General features: G+C 36.9%; 1 protein-coding gene across 37 annotated transcripts in view; it reads right to left on the reverse strand.

Moving 5' to 3' along the window:
• Window positions 1-15,318, reverse strand: part of Nckx30C (solute carrier family 24 member Nckx30C) — a 370,077-nt gene that overhangs the window by 307,572 nt on the left and 47,187 nt on the right. The window lies entirely within an intron of this gene.

Below are 15,318 nucleotides of genomic sequence, written 5' to 3' on the forward strand. Positions count from 1 at the left end.
TCAGTTAAAATTGAACTTCATTGATCCCAACTCGCTTGCGAGCCATTTCACATTTGTTATGGTTTAATCATATAAAAACCTTGACATTCACAACAAAATCTGTACTAAATCATACAATAAATATTTTCACCTAATAATGAGTAAACGGACGTCGCACAATGGTTCAGAAGTCGGTTTTTAGTTTTTATATGGGGGATTTGATGGTACGTAAACATATTGAAACTGAGAAAACCAAAAAATTACTGTTGGCGTGGGCGTAAAGACGACATTTGTCCCTTATTTAGAAAATATGTAATATTTTCAAATTTCTGCAGATTTTTATACCCTACACCACTATGTGGAAAGGGCATTATAAGTTTGTTTTGGTAAAAAGTCATGTAACACCGCGAAATATTCGTCGGAGACCCCCAATGTGGTATACCAATCTTCATATCTCGGCGAGATAAATCGATTTTGAGATGTGTGTCCGTCCGTGTGTCCGTCTGTCCATTATAAATTGTAATCAAACTGCAGGCCGCAATAATGGACCGATCGTCACGAAATTTGGTATGAAGGTTGGTTTCACATCAGAATAGATCGCTATTTTAATTGGTGATGATCGTGAAATATTTAGCGGGTGAAATGGACCAAAAACATAATTTTTATCCGATTTTATAGTTGCTCTGTAGGTGGCAATAATAGTCCGATCGCCTCGAAATTTTAAATAAGGTAAGAGTATATGACAAAGAATGATCTTGTAATTTAAGATGGCGATCAAATAATTTTTAGAGGGTTAAATGGACCACAACTTATGTGTGAAAGTTGTGAAAATTTTTAATATACAGCTTATATCTTTTTTCCTGGAAGAGACATTCCGGGCAAGTAAGCTATACTTGTAAGAGGAACGCTTGAGCTTTCTATTGATTTCAATTGTGTTGGTGTACATGATAAGATAACAGAGTTACAGCCTAATACACCCAGTTATTTGTTTGCAGTGTTATCATAAACACACTAGAGTTCGCAATTATAGCTCAAAAATCACGAAATTTTGTATGAGGTAGGAGTTTAGGTAGAAGAATATGCCTAAAATTTTGGATGATGATCTGATATTATTTAGCGGGTGAAATGAACCATTACTTTTGTATGAAAAATAAACAAAATATTTTAGGTCTATATTTTATTTCCTGGTGGACATATACCGGCAAAGTAGCCTACATATAGAAAAAGAACTACTGACCTCTGCTAGAAACGGGTCTACTGCCCGTTTGCCAACTTTTGGAAAACGATTCCATAGCCAGGCAGCATCATTATTATTTGAGCTTGGTGTGATACGGTACCAGAATCCACAAAGTTATTTCTTACAATAAGTTTATTTGTTCCATAAAGAAATTTTGATTTGTGAAAAGCTAATTCCCTGTGGTAAAGGTGTAGGGTATCACATGGTCAGCCCCATTCGACTATAGCCTTGGCTTACTTGTTTTTTTATTTTCTTAGAAACATTCACATTTTTTATTTTTTAATAATTTCTTTTTGGGGTTGCATTTGAAAAATCAAAGTTCGATGTCAAGTTCAGTCTCTTAATTACTACGGCTCACACAGTGTCATTGACAGAGAATGTTTAGCCATCAGAAGAAGCGGTCAAAAAAGCGGTAAAATACGCCGTAATAAGTTTCCCATCATACCAAGCAGCCTGACCAGACCATATCATTCCAGCCTTACTTTAAAGGAAAGTGGAATATATTTCGCCCAAGCTGGTAAGTATCTTCAACGCTTGCTTAAAATTCGCTATAGGATAGGAAACTTAAATGAATGACAAAAATTACCACAAAGCTAAATTTTGGTGGAGTGCTAGGGTTTGCCATTAGAAGCAATGTCCTAAAATTCCCTATCAATTCCATGTGTGCAAAAACAGTTATTCGGAGTCAAAAGTCTAAATATATATATATTTTTTTTTTTTTTGAACACGGTGGGTCTAGTCAGAAAGTTACTAGAGCAAATATTGTAGACAGAAAAATACTCTACAAGTTTGGTCTTTATAATTTTTTTCTAGAATGAACCATTCTTGAGATATAGCGGTTCTAGAAAACACATAATTTATATGCACTCAAAAGTGAGATACGCACATACATATTCAAGTGAAACGTCTATAATAACAGGAGTAACCGAGTCTGTCCTTAAACCTATCTTTTAAAAAAATTCAACAAAATCGGATCGTGTTTAGTTGAGTTATTCTATGTTAGAGTTGTTTTACGGTATTTTGACGCTTATAGCTACATTTTCAGACCGATGTATGTAGCTATAATTTGACATTTAGGGTTCATAAGTGTCAATAAACTTATATAACAAAATTGTGGACATAGGTCCACGTTTTGGTATAGCCCCCATATAACGGTACCCCCCGATTTACGGTATTTTGCCGTTTTTAGCTACATTTTCAGACCAATTTAGCTATTATTTGACTTTTAGGGTTCTTAAGTGTCAATAAACTTATATAACAAAAGTTGTGGACATAGGTCCACGTTTTGGTATAGCCCCCATATAACGGTACCCCCGATTTACGGTATTTTGACGTTTTTAGCTACATTTTCAGACCGATTTAGCTCTAGTTTGACATTGAAGGCTCTTAAGCGTCACTAAACTTATATAACAAAACTTGTGGACATAGTTCCACTTATATTCGAAATAATTATGAACGTAGGTCCATGTTTCCACCCAAAATTGTCAAGAAAGGTCGATGTTTAGTTGAGTTATTCTATGTTAGAGTTGTTTTATACAAAAATAGTCCATTTAACCCACATTTGCAATCGAAAGCCCAACAGGAACGACCCCAACGAAAACTCTCCGATTTTTTTGAATTTTTGTCAAAAGATAGGGTTTGTTACGCTGATTACGGAAATGTATAATTTTTATGGGCGGCGGATCCGGTTTGTCGGTTATTTGACCAGAAAGGCCAGATTTTAAACCGGGGTAGACCCGGTTCTACAGAACCGATTACTGCCAATTGGGTATCGTTTGGAAGCCTGTGGCCTCATTATTCTTCCGATATTGCTGAAATTTGGTAATTAGTCCTCATTTGATTTGAGTTATAAAACGCCTTCATATAACCCCCATAGAACGGTATCTCCCGATTTTCCTTTTTTTGAAGGTTGTGGCCACAACAACAAACAGAAATGGCTGAGATTTGGTATTTACTCTACTTTGAAAGTAAAACCCTTTCGACTGAATTTCGTAGGTATAGGTCCACGTTTCGATTTAGCCCCCATACAACGGTACCTCCCGATTTTCATAATTGTTAAAAATGTGACGTTAATATCCCACCAAAATGACTGAAATTTGTTACTTAGTCTTTCATGGGGTTATAAAATGTTCCAGAAAAGAATTGTCAGTATAGGTCTACGTCTTCCTATATTCCCCATAGAAGCGTACCTCGTGATTTACGGTATTTTATAGGTTTTAACCACATTATCCTACTGAAATATCGTAAATTTGGTATTTAGTCTTCTTTGAGTCTAAAAACTTTACGCCAGAAATTTGACGGTATTGATCGACGTTTTGATATAGGCCCCATAGAACGGTACCTCCCGAATTTCCGTATTTTGAAGGTTAGCGATATTACTCTACCGAAGTAGCTGAAATTTGGTATTAAGTCTTTTTCATAAGCGAAAGGAAACTAATTGTTCCATTTTACTTTAATACCACTCCTGGTGGAGGATATAACAAGTTTGGCCCGGCCGAACTTAAAGCCATTCTTACTTGTTTTGCAACAAGTTGTTCCCTGGCCCCTATTACGGTTCGAGTTTTTTCAGGGCAAGTCCATACTAATTGAGGAAATGGTGTCCTACGGTCACCATGTGCAAACTTTCCATATCGTAATATTTCTGCAAATCTTATATAAAATTTGAAGATGGTGTTATCAGTCCACTCCATTCGGTACCTCCCCTACAAAAGTTAAAATCTTTTTTCGCTAAAATGGTATGCACAATATCTCTCGAACGGAGGTACAGATTTGGTCCAAACTTTTGACCTTGTAATATTTCGTCCAAACTAAATGTAAGTTCGAAAATGGGTCACATTGGCCCACTCCATAACCCTTGGCCCAATAAATGTCCTTCACAAAAACTCACCATTTTTGTGTAAGTGCAGTTTAAAGTCTCTACGAGTATACTTTGGATATTTTGACCGAAGCCGATATTATGGTTTTCGTGGACAAGCCCATGGTTCCTAACAAAATAGTCCAAAAGTTCTAAATTATACGGTGACCAACTGAAATAACAGGTGGACGCGATATCTAACGAAAGAAATTAATAAACCCCACTTCTAAAATTGACTATAAGAAATATTTATGTCTGTCCATTCCTACAGATACTTCTTCGGCATTGCAGTTTGAGCTTTGATCAAAATCAATATGTATGCCCTCGGCATTTATGCTTACTTGGGTATATACACTTTCATACTGGCAAAATGTGCCTCACCGAAATAATGGTTTTAGACCCCAAGTATGTTTGGATGAAATGTGTTTCAGACAATTTGGAGTTGATTTAGCCATGTCCATCCGTCTGTGGGTCTGTCAACCGATTCGTTCCAAAATTTGGCTTTCGTAATATTTTGTCCAAATTTTGTTTAAGTTCGAAGATGGGTTATATCGGTCCACTCCTTCCGGTACCTCCCCCACAAAAATTCGAGAATGTTCGGAAAATTTGTGTGCATGATAACTCTAGAAGGCAGTAACCGATTTGGTTCATACTTTGCATATCGTGAAATTTCTACCAGACTCCTTCGGGTACCTCCCACACAAAATTTCGGAAAAGTTCAGTTTAAGACCTGCTCCCGAATCGCTTTGATTTTTGTTGTAACACCGCCCTCCATACGACAGTACAAGTTTCATCAGGCGCGAGTCCAAACTTCCTGAGAAAATAGCCTAAAAGGAGCAAAAAACCCTGTAACACCGTGTGTAGTGGTTGGAACGCAGTATAACTCTCGAACGGATATGCCGATTCGGTCCAACAACATTTGGCCTTTGTAATCTTTTGTCCAAACTTAGTTTAAGTTCGAAGATAAGCCATATCGGCCCCTTCCTTCACTCACCTCCCCCACAAAAGTTCAAAAATGCCCGGAAATATTGTGCCTACGATAACTCTTTAAGGGTGTGACCGATTTGGTCCATACTTTACACGTCCCAATATATGTACCAGATACAGATCATGTTCGAATATAGACTATATTTGTGCACTCCTTCGGATACCTCCCACTCAAAACTTTGGATATGTCACTTTAAGACCTGCTCTCGAATCACTTCGATTTTTGTTGAAGAAACTTGCATTCGCTGCCTCCATTACGACGGTAAAAGTTTTTTCAGGGGCAAATCCATAATTTTTGAGAAAACAGCCCGAAAGATGTAAAAAACCCCTGTGGCACCATATGTAGTGGCTGAAGAGCATGAACTGATCAACCAATTCGGTCCAAACTTTGGCCTTCATAGGGTTAGCTTTTGATGGGAACTATATCCTCAGATAAAAATATCCAAGAAAATATTGCAATTTTCCCCAAAAATCGTCTTCGAACTTTTTTTAGTTTTCGGGTTTGAGTGACTTGACCGCGGAAAAATTGAGTGATCCGACGTCTGTATGTTCATTAGTCTTTGACATTAGTTAAATGTGTGTTAGCGGTAAAATTGAGCAATTTCGATGAGTAAAACTCACAAGAGGATACTCCTTTAAAATAAACCATTGAAAATAACAAGATTCTTGTCTTTTGTATTTAGTTCCATTTCACACACGTACTCTCTCTCTCTCTCTTAATATCCTTAATACTACCATGAATGAATACAACTTCATTAAACTTTAAATTTTTAGCATTATTTTCCCTCTCCCAAGAGAGCGTTATATACATTTGTATTCTATCTCTCCACATCCCGGAAAAAGCTATAATTTTGTGACAATTATTTTGTTGTTCGGCTATGAAAAACACAGCTGATTTTTGAATTGAACACACGCACACATACAAACACAAATAAAATTCAAAAGGATAACGAGAAAGAAAACACTACAAAGAAAAAGAGCACAAATTAAGCTCTACATTGTACGCCGCAAACCCGCAAACAAAGAACACAAATTTTTTTGCACATGATTTCTCGGCATACTTCAAATGTGTGTGCTCCACCACCGGACTGGGTCTCTCTCATTTGGCATTTTCACTTTTGTTATGTTGTCCGCAGATGATACTACTAACACTGATACCCAGTTTTGCCACCTCCCTTTTTGCTCCACTTTTAAACATAGCTTTTTGTGTTTTCTTTTTTGCGTTCTGGCATTTAACGGTGTTGTTGTTGCTGCCACTGCCGCTTTTGTGGCTGTACATACATACATATATAGTTGAGAAGGACAGAGTTAAGGTTTGAAAACTCACTCACTGTACTCACATAGTAAAGTCAGCATGTGTGTAGTACGAGCATAAGTTGGAAAATAAAATTTCTGTTTTGGCTTGAAATTGTGTGTGCTAATGTTTTTGCGCGTTTTGGAATTATTTTTGTGATATTTTTTTTGCACATTTCATTTCGAATTTGTTTTCTTGTCAATTTCTTTGTATTTTTTTTTTTTTTTGCAATACTCAAACCCAAGATTGTCTTTTTGTATGCTGAACTATTAAGTTATCCAAGATGAAGGATAAGATAAAAATGCTGAAGGATAAGTAATCCATACTCAATGATATCGTTTTAATGACAACAGTGTAAAACATGACATAGAAAATTTACAAGTGACACTCGCAGACGTTTCAACGGCCTTGATCTGCAGATCATTAGCTGATATCCCCGTGTTTTATACACGGAAGTAGCACTTAAGCACTGCAATACAAAAGCAGAATAGGAGGTCGTTAAATTACACCCAGAAAGAGTTGATGTGAATTGAAAAATCCTACTTTGGAATATCTTTTGAATAGGTTTAAAAATTGAAGTTAATTTAAATTATACAAATTCTTCGTTAAACACAATTTCTTCCGTTCAATATTTCCATAATATTGGGTAAAGGAACTATTGGCTTTAAACACTGACAGACGTCAGCGTGCTTGTTCTGTTCCGCCGCTATGCATAACAATATAGATGCTATACGGCGACTTAAAGTCAAAAGTTCCTTTACTCAATATTATGGAAATATTGAACAGAAGAAATTGTGACCGACCAAAGGTTAGCCCTGTAGTGATCTCCTACGAATCAGAGATCCCCAAACGTCGGGATGTCAGGCGAACGCGTGCCTATCGATATACTAAGGTTTGCTGTTAGTGTACCAAATGTATGAGAACGGAACCTCATGGATATCTCGTAGTTTTCAAGTCCTCGCCATAGTAAATGAGGACTATGCCATAGTGGACCTCTATACCTCATTATACAATAACAAATTGATTCCGGAAAATGATTAAAAACAAAAACAACTCATAATAAACCCATTGGTGACAACACTCCTGCAACTTCTGTCCACGGAAAATGATAAAACCAGGAGAGGAGAGATCCAGTCTACGGCGACCCTTGGGCGTGTGGATGCAATAAAAATCAACTCTTCTTTAACAAAAATATAGATAAAGTGATTTAGGTCAACGTAGGAATCACACCTGAGGTCCAACACACAAGAAGCGAGACGAGAGAAGCTAGAATCATTACTTCAAATACTATACTTCTTTTGCTTCCTATCACAAGACTGAGAACCGGAAAGATACCACTTGAGAGCCAGGTAGGAACGCCGAAAAGAACAGCACAAAATGACCAGTGGTTCCCGATGGGCTTTGAGTGAACTGACCTTCCTGGGAAAATCAGTGATAACCGAAAGCTACTCATCGAAAATTGTCCAGACTCCAAACCCTCTGCCTCCTCTGCTATCAAAGAACTGAGAGCCAGAAAGATACCAAGCAAGGGCCGCTAACTTTGCATACTCACATACTATTCAAAGCCACAAGGTATCTTCCACATCTAAACTCGCGGATAGGAACGCAGAAAAATACAACATCGAACGAGCAATGATTTCAGACGAGCTTTTAGTGAACTGACTCTGATAAAAAAATCGACGAAATCCATGGCTGCTCATCGAAAATTGTCAGTACTCTACAACCACTACCTCATCTGCTTGTTATCAAAATACTGAGAGCCGTTAAAATAACATTTGAGAATCGGAACGATACCACTGCCAAGGAAGCCTCATAAACTACCTAAATCCATGAGGTATCATGCAAACATCATCTAACGGGTAGCAACGCGGAAAAGAAGAGCTCCAAACGTCCAATGTCTCCAGACGAGCTTTAAGTACCCATATTGATAGAAAATCAGCGATAATCTATAGCTGCTGATCGAAGATTGTCTGCGAGATATTGTGTTTTCGGGCGATGTGGATTCTCCTAAACATGCGCAGTTCAGTAGTGTTGCCCCTACAGGGAGTCAGGGTTAGTGCAGTAGATGACCTTGGCGAACATAGCTACCGGTAGTGTGTATGAAGGAGATATTCCGTATTGTCATCGGAACCTGTGGACTCTGTAGGCATAACGACCATAAAAATGATCTGCCACAGTCCGGCGAATGGGAATTTGGCATCAGGGTGTCAATAGAGACTCCAGGACGCTGCAAAGTTGCACTTTGGTCCGGGTTATCGTCTTACATTAAAACATATGTATATGGGATTTCTTGTTTTGTTGTTTCTCTTTTCGTTGTTACAACATAAACATTTGCGGGCAGTTTTGTAATTTTTTTTTTAATAAAATAGTTTATTTATTGTAAAAGTAAAGAATCTTAAAAAAACGCTGTTTTAATTTTCCCTTAAATACACGGAGGAAATATTTCGCAGCAACATATATTTCTTTGGAAACATTCCAAAACTTAACATATGTTCAGGTCCTGCAAACAAATATATGTTTGGATCCAAACATGTTTCTAACATATATTTTTCAGCGTGAACTATTTGAGAGTAATTTTGACCATTTACGCTTGAAAACAGCAGAAAAACGCACCTCGCATTATGCAGATCAATCGGCATCACTGCAAAACGACGGTTGCTGAAATTCTTCTATCCTTCACGAGTCTGAAATTGACAACGTTCTAGCCTATCAGCCATATTTATACTAAAATAGGGATCCTGGGCTAAACGACGGCAATGTGATGGGATGCGATGCCAACGCTCTCCATTTCAACTGGGGTACCAGCCACACATATACCTGAGGTGAGTCCTTATACGAGTTTTTATTGAAACATCAAATCAAATCTTAGAATAGAGGTGACTAAATTACATTTCTAAATAGAACCAGGAAAAATTCCTTTTTAGTGATTAGGGTGTCTTAAAAAGATGTTCCGACTACTGGTAGACACATTTCCCAGTCTCTATTGACGCTATTCAGCAGTCATCACATAGAAATACCCGGAAATCTGACTGCCGCAAAATTCTCTAAGTTGGCAGAATCTAAGCACACCTCCTTCAGGTTTGACTCAGTTCTTATTAGGGACACTTGGGCTTAAGGTAACTCACCTTTGGACGGTCTGGCAAAATATTCACAGACGGATCTAAGATGGAGGAAGGCACTGGCTCCGTCATTTACTGCGAGAACCCATTAACTATACACTAATTTACTCTAAATGATAGATGTAGCGTCTTCAAGGCAGAGATTCTTGCTACCAGATAGGCAGCAGAATTAGTGAAAAGACTTGAAACCAACCTTGCAGGACGGGTGACTATATTTGTCAATAGTTAAGCGGCCCCAAGGCTCTTAAGACCCGGTCCAATAATTCTAGAGCTATCCTTGATGACAGGAAAGCTTTGCACGATATACGCAATGTCGTTAAACTTTTTAGGTTTGGGAAACGAATTAGCAGATGAAGTAGCTCGAGGTAACTCTAAGTCTATCGACCTACCAGATGATTAAATTGTCCAGCCACCAATGTGATACTATATCGGCAAATTTTAAGATATCAATATTGAGAAAGCATATCGAAGATGGCTCTTGCAACCTTGACTAGGTGTCCTGTCAATCTGGCTGTGGGTTCTTCTCGTAGAATGTCCTCTCCTCTTAACACTGCAGTCATTGGTTACCGTACTGTCGAACATCAACTTGTTGCAAAGAAAAAGACACCAACTACTAAGTAGATATGTGATATATACTCTTACCTTCCAATCAAACATAGATCCCATTATCCTTTCTAATTTGCCAAGCACCTATCATGGCGTGGCAAATGTACATAACTGCTAAATTTATTTATTTATTGAAACATTTTGTAAAGTAAGCCTTAAGGATAAGTTTTACAATATTCATAAGAAGAGTCCTTTATCTACAGCAATACTCTTAAAATCTCCTCCCCTTCATCTTTAACCCAAAAAGCAATAACGACAAAACACCCATAATCGCTACCTCATCTCCCTCTTCATGTTCAAATCATCAGTCAATACTCTTAATACCCTAATCTTTACCTCATCATCTTCAACTTGTCCAAGATGAACACAATAGACCTGCGGTCTCCGAGTGAAGTACTAGCCTACATTATTTGATTGCTGCGCATCCTTGAACCTAATGTAACCTAAGCCCGAAGCTAAGGGACTGCCGAACAATGACCTTAGAAGTGGACAAGGCAGTGAAGCATGTGACAAGGAATAAGCCTATCCTGTAAATAAAATTTATATATTGGCCTCACATTATGAGTTCATATTGCGATCTGACCCAATATGGTAACTAGGAAACACACACCGCTCGTGGTGCTACTACGGCCAGGATTAAAGACTTGAACACCGTAATATATATAAATACAGACTTCTGGTACAAAGTCGTTGCCTTATAAAATATTTCAGCCTTCGGCCGACTTCAACCCTTGGACAGATATGGACAAAAATGCCAACGTGTTCATAATCTATTTTCCCGTAAAATCTGCGAACATTAAAGAATGATGGTGGGAGTTGATTTTTGAAGCTTGATGCCATGGGAAAGGTCTTAAACCGTTTTATGTCTGCAAAAAACATAATCTTTAAAAGTTGGAGACTTAGACCTCAAATCATGCGCTGGCGGCATATTAGTGCATGCATGCTAGGAAGTTGCAAAATTTATAAAGTGGGCAAATTAGCTGCATTAATTCTGATCTCCAGGACCATCAAAAACACTCCCAAGATACTCTGAACCTAATTCGGGACCACAAACTTCTGGGTTTCCTGGTTGAGTTCTGATTTTAGGTTGCGAGACCTCTTTAGACGAATCCCAGATGAAAGAAGGCACTGAGGGCGGTGATTATTGCGAAAACCGCAGCACAACAACAGCGCTGCACACTATCTCCACACATATTAGTCGATAACTCAATTAGAGCAAAGCGTGCGATAGGACAGTGTTGGTGGAGCTCGACGTATCAAAAGCCTTTAATAAAATTATCCACATTTTTTTATAAATTATCCAAGTTAGTAGTTCAAATATCCATGTTAGAGTATAAAATTATCCACTTTGGTGTATAAAATTATCCATGTCCAATTTCCCACGTTTGTGGATAAAATTATCCACGCTGGTGAGTAAAATAACCCACATTGGTAAATAAAATAATAAAAGTTGTAGGAAAAAATACTCCATGTTGTTGGATAAAATTATCCACGTTGCTGAATAAAAATACCCATGTAGGTGGATAAAATTATCCACGTTGGTGGGTTAAATTTATAAAATTATCCATATGGGTGCATACAATTTTCCACGTTGGTGGATAATATTATCCACGTTGTAGGATAAAATTTTCCCCGTTGGTGGATAAAATTATCCACGTTGGTGGATAAAATTATTCATGGGGGTGAATAAAATTATCCACGTTGGTGGATAAAATTTTCTTCGATGGTGCATAAAATTATTCACCTTGGGGGATAATATTGTCAACGTTGGCGGATACAAAGATTCACGTTGGTTTATCATACTATCTACTTTGTTGGATAAAATTACTCACGTTGGTGAATCAATTATACACCTTTCATGGATAATATATATATATTTATTTATATATTTCCCACGTTTGTGTATAAAATTATCCACGATGTTGGACAGAATTATCCACGTTGGTTAGTAAAATTACCCACGTTGTGATTAAAATGGATAATTTATCCACGTTGGTGGATAAATTATCCACGTAGGTGGATAAAATTATCCATGTTGCTGGATAAATTTATCCACGATGGTGGATAACAGTTTCCACGTTGCTGGATAAAATTATCCACGATGGTGGATAAAATTATCCACGTTGGTGGATAAAATTATCCACGTTGGTGGATAAAATTACCCTGTTGGTGGATAACTGTTTCCACGTTGCTGGATAAAATTATCTACGATGGTGGATAAAATTATCCATGTTGGTGGATAAAATTATTCATGTTGGTGGATAAAATTGTCCACCTTGGTGGATAAAATTATCCACCTTGATGGATAATGTTATCCACGTTTGTATAAACCCGTTGGTGAATAAGGTTATCTACGATAGTGGATGTAACAGAGACGTTGGGTACAAAACTGTGAATAATGTTTTTATCTTTTATGGACAAAAATATTCACTCTGATGGTTTAAAATTGTACCCATCTGCATTGGTGAGTAAAATTGCCAATAAAATTATCCACATGTTACAATACCCATTTCTTGGGTAAATTGCTGACTATATTTACGTCGATGTATAATATACTCACACAAAAATTACTTGGATTAAACATGATCTTGGACAAAATATCCAGCTCCTAAGGGATACACTTCCATTTTTTCCAAATCCTATCTTAATTACTAATCCACTATCCCACACTTAATGTCAGAATATTCACACAAACTAACTAAAGATTCTATACTCTGGAGTACCTACTCGCTCTTGTTTTTTGCTAAGGCTCAAACGTAGTTTATCTTGTTTTCGGATTTGGGTCTGTTATTTGTGTTAATATTTTTCTTATTTTTGTTGTCATTTTGTCTAGCGAGTTTGCTCGTTTAGACATGCCTATGTACGAGTATGTATGCAAGTGTGAGTGTGTTTTATATATGTCGTCGTCGGTTCACAACGTTTTTGCACTAATTTTTCATGTACCCATTTTTTCAGCTCCTTGTCCCGTGTGCTTTGTCTACTTCTTCGTCTTCTTCATATTTGCTTTTTTATTTTGGTTTTTTTCCTTTCTCTTTAACAGTTGAACTTGCTGATGGGGGAGGGTTTTACAATGGCTCAGCTGCTTGCCAAAGTTGTGAGTGGGTGGTTTGTTGGTTGCTGGGTTAGTTGTTTCTGCCTGTTATTTCTAGTTTAGTAGGTAATCAAAGCGTACCAAAAAGAAAATCATACTGAGAAAAAGGCACGAACTGCAGACTATACAGGGGCTCTTGAAATGAAATAAAGAAGAAGAAAAAAAAACAGAAAAATACACAGAAGTGGAACCAGCAATAGTCCTCCACCAACACAGCTCAAAATACTAAAACAAATTGAGCTGTAGAAGTGAAATGTGTATTTGTGTGCAGAATACACACACACACGCGTGCCGCATATGCTCCATACAATTTGACCACCTAAAAGTATGCACTGAATACTGCTGGCTAAAAAATATACCAAATACAAACGTAAAAATTCATTGTTGGCAATGTGTTTTCTGTCGCGCTGGTTCTGTTTTTATTTTTACTATAGTTGTAATCTTCTCATGGTGGTAATGGTTGTTGGTTCTTGTTTTTGTTGTTCTTATCTTTGGCTGTGTAGTGGATTTCTGCAGGTTTTCCACCGCATATATGTATGTATGTACAATATCCATGCAAAAACAACAACAGAACAGAAGAAAAAACACTGAAAACTGTGCACAGGGTTTAGTATGGCAGTTCGCCTTAGGGATAAAACTGTGATTATTTGTAAAGACTGCTTGCTATTGTCGTTGTTGTTCTTATTATTTCCTAAATTTGTATTGTAATGTATATATATGGCAATCTGTAAACATGTATATGTGTTTGTTTTGTGTTTTTTTGTGTGCACATTGTGGGTTATGCCAGGCATTTCTATTTATTTATGTTGTTTTTTTTGGTGTTTCATATTTCTTACTGCTGCCTGTATGATGTATACGTGTGAGTGTACCAAGTATTTGTTGTCGTATTTGTTTAAGATGTTGTCTTCATTGTATTGTTGCTGTAGTTTTAACTTATGGTTAATGTTTGTTAACTAACTTTTTTTTAAGACAAAACAAAAGATAATTCAACACAATATAAAATATTCTAAGAAGCTGTATTATATCTCTCCGTTAATAAGGGATTATATGCATACAAAAACAAATTGTTTATTTTGAGGAGATGGGTAATTTTTCTTAAACGAATAGTATTTATAATTAAACTGTGTGTAATTTTTTCGGTCATGATTTATTAACGATATTCTGACAGCGCAGCATGAAAGCAGACCAAAAAAGAGAAAACACGTGTCTCGCCGTTTTTCCCTATCTCATCAACTTTCGCTGTTATAGGCCTCCATAGTTTTGTTTCATTGATGTTTAAAGGACTCATTTTGTCAGGATTATATCTTCTCGGAGGCAAAGTTTTAGCCCTTGTCTTAAAGAACAAAAATTGTGAACACATAAAATCCATCAAACTTCATCTGCAAGGTCAAAATCGTCAAAGTCAAATTCCCATTATAATTTTTTTCTCGGATTTTAGTCTCAAACCGATCAAAATTGAAGCAAAAAACCAACTGCAAAAATGTACATTAGATCTCAATAAACAACTTTCTAGAACATACGAACTCTGTAGAAACGGTTCTAAAACTCAAAATAGCAAAACAAATGCGATTTTTCTTCTGTTTTCTCTGGTTCTGGTCCACATACACTAAGCCATTCTAGCAATCAACTTCAATAATGTATCTAAAATATCAGTAAACAACTTTCTGGAACATACGAACTGTTAGTGAAAGGTTCTTAAAGGTCAATATTGCAAAAAACCTTAGAAAATATTCGATTTTAATCATTTTTCTCCGATTCTGGTCCGTAGATACCAAACCGTTCAAAATTTAAAAATAAAGTTAATTGATGGATTTAAAGTTTGATGGATTTTATGTTCTCACAATTTTTGTTGTTTGTTTAATACCCCAGACAGACGGCAGCGTTAATTTGCATTAGGATCTGCATTAAATTTTACCCCGACAGACGACTGTTTCCTCATTTACGAAACATCTGACTGCTGGTAAACAACTGTTTTGTTGTTGTTTGCAATGCGCATAGTGTCTCAGAGCATGAATAGGCTCTATCTCTCTCTTAGTCCCGGGCCACACTACAGTAATTTCACTGAAATTTTGATATGAAATTATGCGTCTCTAGATCGACGTCCATAGTAGAGTAAAATCATAAAATTGCTGTAGTGGGGAATTCGATTTA

Source organism: Musca autumnalis, unplaced genomic scaffold (assembly GCF_047663935.1).
Source record: "Musca autumnalis isolate F117 unplaced genomic scaffold, ASM4766393v1 scaffold_2, whole genome shotgun sequence".
Lineage (NCBI taxonomy): Eukaryota > Metazoa > Arthropoda > Insecta > Diptera > Muscidae > Musca > Musca autumnalis.